This window comes from Chrysochloris asiatica, unplaced genomic scaffold, assembly GCF_000296735.1.
Source record: "Chrysochloris asiatica unplaced genomic scaffold, ChrAsi1.0 scaffold00097, whole genome shotgun sequence".
Classification (NCBI taxonomy): domain Eukaryota; kingdom Metazoa; phylum Chordata; class Mammalia; order Afrosoricida; family Chrysochloridae; genus Chrysochloris; species Chrysochloris asiatica.
The window spans coordinates 4339637-4347877 of record NW_006408615.1 but is presented as its reverse complement, the minus strand read 5'-3'; the positions used below and the strand labels follow the sequence as shown (position 1 = coordinate 4347877).

Here is an 8241-nt window from a genome sequence, read left to right as displayed (position 1 = left end):
CCAGCCCTTTCTTCAGAGTAGATCACCAGCCCTTTCTTCAGAGTCTGTCTTAGTCTGGAAGCTCCACTGGAATCTGCAGCATCAGCACAACACACCAGCCTCCACGAGCACATGAGGTGGTAGCTGCACATGAGGAATCAAACCCAGGTCTACGGCATGGAAGGCAAGAACTCAACTCCTGAACCATGCATGCACATGTGTGTATGTGTGTGTGAGAGAAGATCACAGATGAGTAGGCTCATGTGTGCTGTGTATGAGTATGTGGACACTTGTGAGCACATGTGTGCATGTGTGTGCATGTGTGTACATGTGCAGACTCAGCTGTGTATATGTGCGACCACATGCATGTACATGTGTGCAGTTAGGATGAGTGCATACATGAGGCTCAGTTGTGTGTATGTGAGCACATGCATGCACCTGTGCTTACATGTATGCACATGTGAGACCCAGTTGTGCATAGGTGAACACATTCATGTGTGTATATGTGTGCGTACATGAAGGCTCAGTCTTATATATGTGTGTGCACATGTGTGCATGTGTGTATATGTGTGCGTGTGTGCATGTGAGGGCCACTCGTACATGTGTGCACACATATGCATGCGTATATATGTTGGCATGTGAACATGTGCAGGCTCAGTCGTGGATATGTGATCACATGTATGTATGTGTTTATATGTGTGCATAGGTGAAGGCTCAGTCATGTATATGTGAGCATACGTATGCATGTGTGTATGTGTGGACATGTGTGCAGACTCAGTTGTGTATATGTAAGCACATGTATGCACATGTGTGTATGTGTGCAGGCTCAGCTGTGTATATATGAGTACATGAATGTACATGTGTATATGCATACATGCAGGCTCAGTGGTGTATTTATGTGCACATGTATACATGTGTATATTCGTGGGCTTGTGCATGCATGCAGGCTCAGTTGTGTATATGTGAGCACATGTATGCATGTGTATGTAGGCATGTGCACATGCGCAGGTGCAGTTGGGTATATGTGGGCACATGTATGCACCTGTGTGTATGTGGGCATGTGTGCAGGCTCAGTCGTGTACCTGGGTGAGCACATGCATGCATGCGTGTGTGTGTCTGGTAGTCTCTCCTGGTCTCACCTGAGGTGCAGTACCTGTGGAGTTGTTGGGACACCTACACGAGAGTGGTGGTGGTTTGGTGCTGTCATGTAGTTTTCAGCTCACAGCGCCCCCTCGTTCCACAGAACAAAATGCTGCCCAATGCTATGCTGTCCTCACAGTTGCTGCTCCGTCTGAGTATGCTCACAGGCCCCGTGTCCCTCCACACTGAGCACTTAGCCATTGTGCCACCAGGGCTCGTTTTTAGAAGTCTGAAGTTACTCAGCCCAACCTTACCTCCCGTGAGACCAAGTCAGGGACCCGGAGCCCCGGGGGAGCAGACAGTGTGTGTGCTCAACTGCTCAGGGAAAGGCTGGAGGGTTTTGTTCACCTCAAGGTTTCCTTCCCCATACCCAGCAGTTGAAGACCTTGATGCACATTGGCTCTCCATGAGTTGGAATTGACACAGTGGGCTCTCTGGGTAAAGGGAGGGGTCCCTGGGTTCAGTGTGTGTGGCCTATCGGGGTGCAGGACCTAGGTGTGCTGGTCAGTCCACTCCGGCCCTCCTGGAGCTCATCCCAGAAGCTGTTGTCAGTCCTGTGATTACCTGCCTGGCTGGGCATCTCTGCGGAGTGAGCAGGGATGAGAGTCCATGTCTGTCTGGTTCCAGTGTAGCCTCAGGCACTATGTCCAGGATTAGCCTGCCCACAGTAGGTGCTCAGGTAGGGGTTGAATCAGCAAATGAGAACTCAGGTCCAGCCCAGCTACTGTTTCAGAAAGACAGATGAGCTCGCTGCAATATCTGTTTCTCCTGTTGCCAGAGAGCCGTTGACAGAGACGCTCTGCCATGCCGTGTGTGGAGCTGATTGATGGGGCTCTTGTGTCTGGAAAGGAAATTGTGGCGAACTCATCCTCAGGATCTATTTGTAAGGGGTTCGTGCCTATACCTGCCCCTCACTCAGCGAATGCTACCAGCCGCTCAGTGAGGGAGGGCCATCTTGAATGTGCCCATGCCGCCCTCAGTGCCTGCTCCTAGCCGCTCCATGAGGGAGGCTCGGGTGCTGCCTCATGAGTAGCTGCTTTTTGTCACGGCATTGCTGTTGCTCTGGTGCAGGTTGGGGCAGAGTCTCTGAGACGCTGCTGTTGGTGTTGTTGTTGAGTGCCATCGAGTTGACCCCACGTCCTGGTGGCCCCATGTGACAGAGTCGAGCCCATCCACCAGGTTTCTCAGGGAGTGAGTGCCAGGTCTGTGGAGCCGCTGGGTGGGTACTAACTGCCAACTAACTGAGCACGTAACCATTTTTGCCAAATGTGACTTGGTTGTGGTTTGGTGCTGTTTAGCTGGTTCTGACCCAGCGACCCTGTGTCAACAGAGCCAAAACTGTGGCTGCCTCTCACAAATTGGTTGCCCCTGACAAGTATCAGCCACTCAGGGCCCCTTTGCAGAGCCCCTGTCTCAGTCCCCACTTTGGCCCGGTGAGTCTTCAGTGCACGGTGTGAACAACAGCCACTGGGACTCATGGGTGATGGCCACTGGGTAGAGTTGCCTTCACTGCACCAGAGATGTGTCTGGCTCTTGGGAACCTGGCCTCCACGCCTAGCCCAGAGCATCGTGGGTACTGGAGGTATCGTCTTCTGGGACCAGCTCGAATGTCATCATGTGAGTAAAGCAAAAGCCACTTGGATCGGGATGTAGGCCGCTTTCAGGGTGACCGCCCAGAAGATGGCTTCGCTGAGCCGTGCCCACCACCTTCCGAGTCCAGGGCCATCAAGTTGACTCCCACTCATGTGACCCCACGTGTCACAGAGCTGTTCCGTGGTGCTCAAGGCAGTGACCTTTGGAAGCAAAGCACCAAGTTCTTCTTTCGAGGCATCCCCTGGTTGGTGGGTTTGAATGCCAACCTGCTACCTAGTGCTTAGATGGTGAGCACCCTGAGGGTGGGAGCTGACCCGCTCGCTCGGTGTGCCCTCCTTTAGTGGCACCTGGTTCCTAATTGTGGTCAGTAAGCAGCTCTGGCTTTCTTCGGTGCCAGTTTTGGAGAATGTTTGGAGCTGCAGTACATTCGTTTAGTGTGATTCTTCGCCCATGGACTAATACAGCAAAGTTCACAACTGGAAGCCTTGCAGTTCTGTAGGACTGAAGATATAGGTGTACAAGACCAAGATGGCAGTGAGTGTTTTAAATGGACTTCTGGTTCTACAAACCTATCCTTGGCCTCCATGCCCACCACTGAGTTCACAGTCTCCTCCACAGCCTGGACCAGTGTGGCCTTGGGCTTGAATGCTGCTTCCTTCGGCCCGTCTTTCACTGGGATCGTGCTCGGCTAGCTCCGCGGGGTCTTAGCTCCTGCCACAGAGCCCAGAAGGAAGCGTAGATGCCTTAGCCTGGGGCTCCAGCTCAGGTGGCATCCCTTTCTGGCTGCAACTACTATTCTGCCACCCATAGGAGTGCCGACCCCTAAGTCCTCTTTAGCTCTGGAGCAGTCTCTGAGTATGGTACTGCACACGCACACTCACATATGCGCACGCACAGACAGGACACACACAAATGCATGCCTGCACAGAAACAGACATGCGTGCACACATGCACAGACATGCACAAGCATGGACACAGCACATGTACATGTGCGCACACACAGCTACATACAAACACACACCCACATGTATATACACACGCACACACCCATATGCATATACATAGATGCATACACACGTGTACACACACACACACAGATGCACATACTTACATGTGCACACAGGTGCATACTGACACACACAGAAGTGCATACCCACATATGTATACATGCACACACCCACATGCACATAGGTGCACACAGAGACACACGTGTGTACACACAGACACCCCTCACACATAGATACGCAAACAGACATTTGCACACATATATGCATGTGCACACAGGTACAGACACAGACACAGATGCATACCCAAACGTGTGTGTACACGCATACATCCACGCACACATAGGTACACACAGAGGCACACACACACATGTAATAGCATATGTGCACACATAGAAACACACAGAGACACATAACATATGTACACCCCCCCACATGCACATGCACGTACACACGTACATACCCACACACATAGATACACCCAGGTGCATACACACGTGTACATGTGCACACACTCACCTGCACACAGATACACACAGAGGCACGTACACACACGTGTGTATACCCCCACATGCACAGAGATACACATAAAGACACACACACAAACGTGCCTGTGGACACAGGCCCTGCTGTGGAGTGCATGTTTCTCACGTGTCAGCCATGGTTCTGTGTGTTGTCTGTATTTAACTCACTTCACGCTTAAAAACAACCTACTCCCCATCCATGTTCAGATGCAGAACTGGACACCCATGAGGGGAGCTCTTCCCAAGCTCCCTCGAGCTCTTAGAGTATGAACGTGCAGAGCCAAAGCCACTGACCTGGCACCTCCTAGGAGGCCTGGGACCTTGGCTCCCTCGTGTGTCAGGTGTTTGAGTCCCCCCGCCTCCTCCACAGCACATGGACCTGTGCTGCCATCTCACACACCGCTCCAGAGTCCCCAGGCTTGGGACTGACCGTGTGACCGCACAGCTCTCCAGTGCAGGGCACAGACTAGGCCCCCAGCAAGCCCGGGGGACGAGTCAGATGCCTCCAGGTGTGGCCCACCTCCCTTTAGTGTGCGCCACCGACCCCACGCTTTTCCCACTCTAAAGTGGGGGGAGAGCCCTGCATCCAGCCAGCCTCTTGGCGGCACCGTTTTCCCACCAGTGCGCTCACACTGTGTGTCTCTGTCCCTCGGTGGTCATGCTCATACTGTGTCTTTCTGTTCCTCGGTGGTCATTCTCACACTGTGTCTCTCTGTCTCTCAGTGGTCATTCTCACACTGTGTCTCTCTGTCTCTCAGTGGTCATTCTCACACTGTGTCTCTGTCCCTCAGTGGTCATGCTCACACTGTGTCTCTGTCCTCGGTGGTCACGCTCACAGTGTGTCTCTCTTTCCCTTGTTGGTGATTCTCACACTGTATGTCTGTCCCTCGGTGGTCATGCTCACACTGTGCCTCTGTTCCTCGGTGGTCATTTTCACAGTGTCTCTGTCCCTCATTGGTCATTCTCACACTGTGTCTCTGTCCCTCGGTGGTCATTCTCACACTGTGTCCCTTTGTTCCTCATTGGTCATTCTCACACTGTGTCTCTCTGTCCCTCGGTGGTCATTCTCACACTGTGTCCCTCTGTCCCTCGTTGGTCATTCTCACACTGTGTCTCTTTGTCCCTTGTTGGTCATTCTCACACTGTGTCTCTCTGTCCCTTGGTGGTCATTTTCACACTTTGTCTTTCTGTCCCTCGGTGGTCATTCTCACACTGTGTCTCTGTCCCTCAGTGGTCATGCTCACACTGTGTCTCTGTCCCTCGGTGGTCTCGCTCACAGTGTGTCTCTCTGTCCCTCATTTGTGATTATCACACTGTGTGTCTCTGTCCCTTGGTGGTCATGCTCACACCAGTCACAGCTCTTTGACCGTCTGACTGCTCTCTCCCCGGACCACAGTTTAGTGTCGGCTTCGCTTTTCTCTGTGCTGGGAAACCAAATGTTGTGAGGCCAGCGGCATGTGATCTGTGCTGACTGTGGTGGTCTGTACACACTCAGAAGTCCATCCTCCTCTGGCCATCTCTGGGGACCATCTTGGTGTGCACTGTGGATTCGAGAGAGAACTCTTACAGCCGACTTAATAGCATGGAGAGACTACATCTACGTAACGTTGTTGCCAAATTACTATTGCATCGGGAAGGCCAGGGAGACGCTGGGTTAAGAGAATCTTACTGCATAATTTATGAAGCACTGAGTCATAAAGTAAACATTCACAGTGGCCTGTTTGCCCAAGGTAGGGGATAATGTGGTCATTACTCACCACCAGGGGCAGTGGCCTGTGAGGCCTCTGGTCTCCCAGTAGATTGCTGCACTTTCTCCCCCTGCTTTCCGCCGGTCTAGGGCGCAGAGGTTTGAGAATTGACTTGTGAGGGCTGAATATGTTGGTGGACCCCTGGTGGCGCTCTGACTGAAGTGTTGGGTGGCTACCCGTGAGGTCGGCGGTCACAGAAAGGCCGGGGGTGGGGGCATGTCTCTTGTGTCGTGCAGGGTGGCTCTGAGTCAGGGTTGATGCAGTGGCAGTGGCTGGGAGTATGTTGGTAGTTCTGGACAGGTGCCACAAACCCACTGTCCTTGAGTGGATTCTGGCTCTGAGTGACCTGCTGCTCAGGGTCTCCAGGTCATCATCTCTACAGAAGCAGACTACCACAGCCCTCTCCTATGGAGTGGTAAGTGGGTTTGAACCGCACAAAGGGTTTTAAAACTCTTTAAAAACAGACTGTCCCTTGTACCCTTGTTAGCAGGCAAGCACTTAACCACTGTGCCACCAGGGCTGTCCTGGGCAGACCCCTCTCATGGTGCCTGTCTGGTAGAGGAGGGCGGGGAGGGTCACAGAGGTCAGAGCTCCCTCCCTTGGATCATCTGGGAGTCCCTGTGAGCGCCCCAGCACAGGCCTGCAGGAGGTGGTTCAAGGTCGCATGTTACATGCAGTGGAATGTTGCACCCATGTCCATGGTCTGCCTGGAAAAATAATTAGTATTCATGCTCTCGCTCACCCACGGCCCCCCAATGGGAGCGTCAGGAGCCTCCTGGCCCTCCTGGGTGCACTCTGATTTCTGGGGTCTGGGCCCAGCGGCCTTGGGCTGAGAGGTGAGAACTTACATAAAAACCAATGAGGAACTCAGGTGAACTTTGTGTGGCGGGAACAGCCAGCTGTCTTTCAGAGGAATACCCCAATAACGCCCTGTTTGGCCCCTACTCGAGAGAGAAGGGGCCCGAGATCACTGGGGTCCCCTAAGAGACAGACCTCTGGCCATTTTCATATGAAAACTGAACTGAAAAGAGTTTGTAGTCTGATGGGGCTGTGTTGGATATGAAGCTTTTTCATTATTGGGCCTTTCTAGACCAGCAGAGGGTTGTCTGTGGAAAGCGTCTGTTTTCATGGCAACTATTGAGCCATTTGTGGAGAGAGAGGGAGAGAAGGCTGGGCAGGATGCGGAGCCTGACCTGGACTGTGACTTCAGAAAGAACACTGCCCCCGGGTGGGAGGGAGGGTGGGCATGCTGGGCATGGACTGGACTGGACACGGTGTCAGAGCCCTAACCTGCACTGAAACTTCAGGGGCAACCTCTGCCCTGAGGAGCGGTGGGGTTGCAGATAAGGACCGGAGAGAAACGGCTGTCTCTCTCTGTAGAAGCTTGTTGCCTTCTCATTCACGTGTCCTCAGAGTAGTGATGTATGCAAAGTGAGAAACTCTTTAAAAACAGACTGTCCCTTGTACCTGTCTTTATTCTTACTCTATGGAAGTAAGTGGTAACTATTTCACTAAATGCTGTGGGTTGGATTGTATTCTCCCAAAATGGCTATGAACTTGACTTGGCCATGATGCTAGTGGTTTTGCAGTCTTACACAATGATGTAATTAATCATCCCCATGCTGTGATCTGAAGTCTGCCAATCAGCTGTAGTGATTAAGGGTGTCTGCAATACCCATGATGCCATACCCTGATCCTGTGTACTGGGCTTTCCTCGGGGGTCGCCGGCAGCACCTCTCACTACACAAGATAAAAGGAGAGAGATGTAGGCAGAGCTCAGAGGGACCCACTGCCACCAAGAAAGAAGAGCCGGTCTGGACTGCATCCTTTGGATCCCGGGTCCCTGCACTGAGAAGCTTGTAGACCCAGGGGATTGTCATGCCAAGTCCCTCAATGCACCCAGCCAACCAACACCCAGGGAGCTGCAGTCAGGAAGTCAAAGGACACACGCACTGCATTGAGCATATCTGCTGACAAGACCTTTAAAGTTTCCAAGAACAAAGAGCTCACTTTGAGGACTAAGGTGTGCCTTACCCAAACCATAGTATTTTAAATCACTTCATATGCATGGGAAAGCTGGACAGTGAATAAGGAAGACTCTAGAAGAATTGATGCATTTAAATTAATAGTGTTGCTGAGAAATAGACAAATACTAAAAGTGCCGTGGACTGCCAGAAGAAAGTACAAATCCCTCTCGGAAGAAGGGCACCAGGGGTGTGTGTTAGAAGAAGGGCACCAGGGGTGTGTGTTAGA

General features: G+C 52.2%; 1 protein-coding gene across 2 annotated transcripts in view; it reads left to right on the top strand.

Moving 5' to 3' along the window:
- TBC1D22A (TBC1 domain family, member 22A) overlaps positions 1–8241 on the top strand; it is a 288569-nt gene that overhangs the window by 44719 nt on the left and 235609 nt on the right. The window lies entirely within an intron of this gene.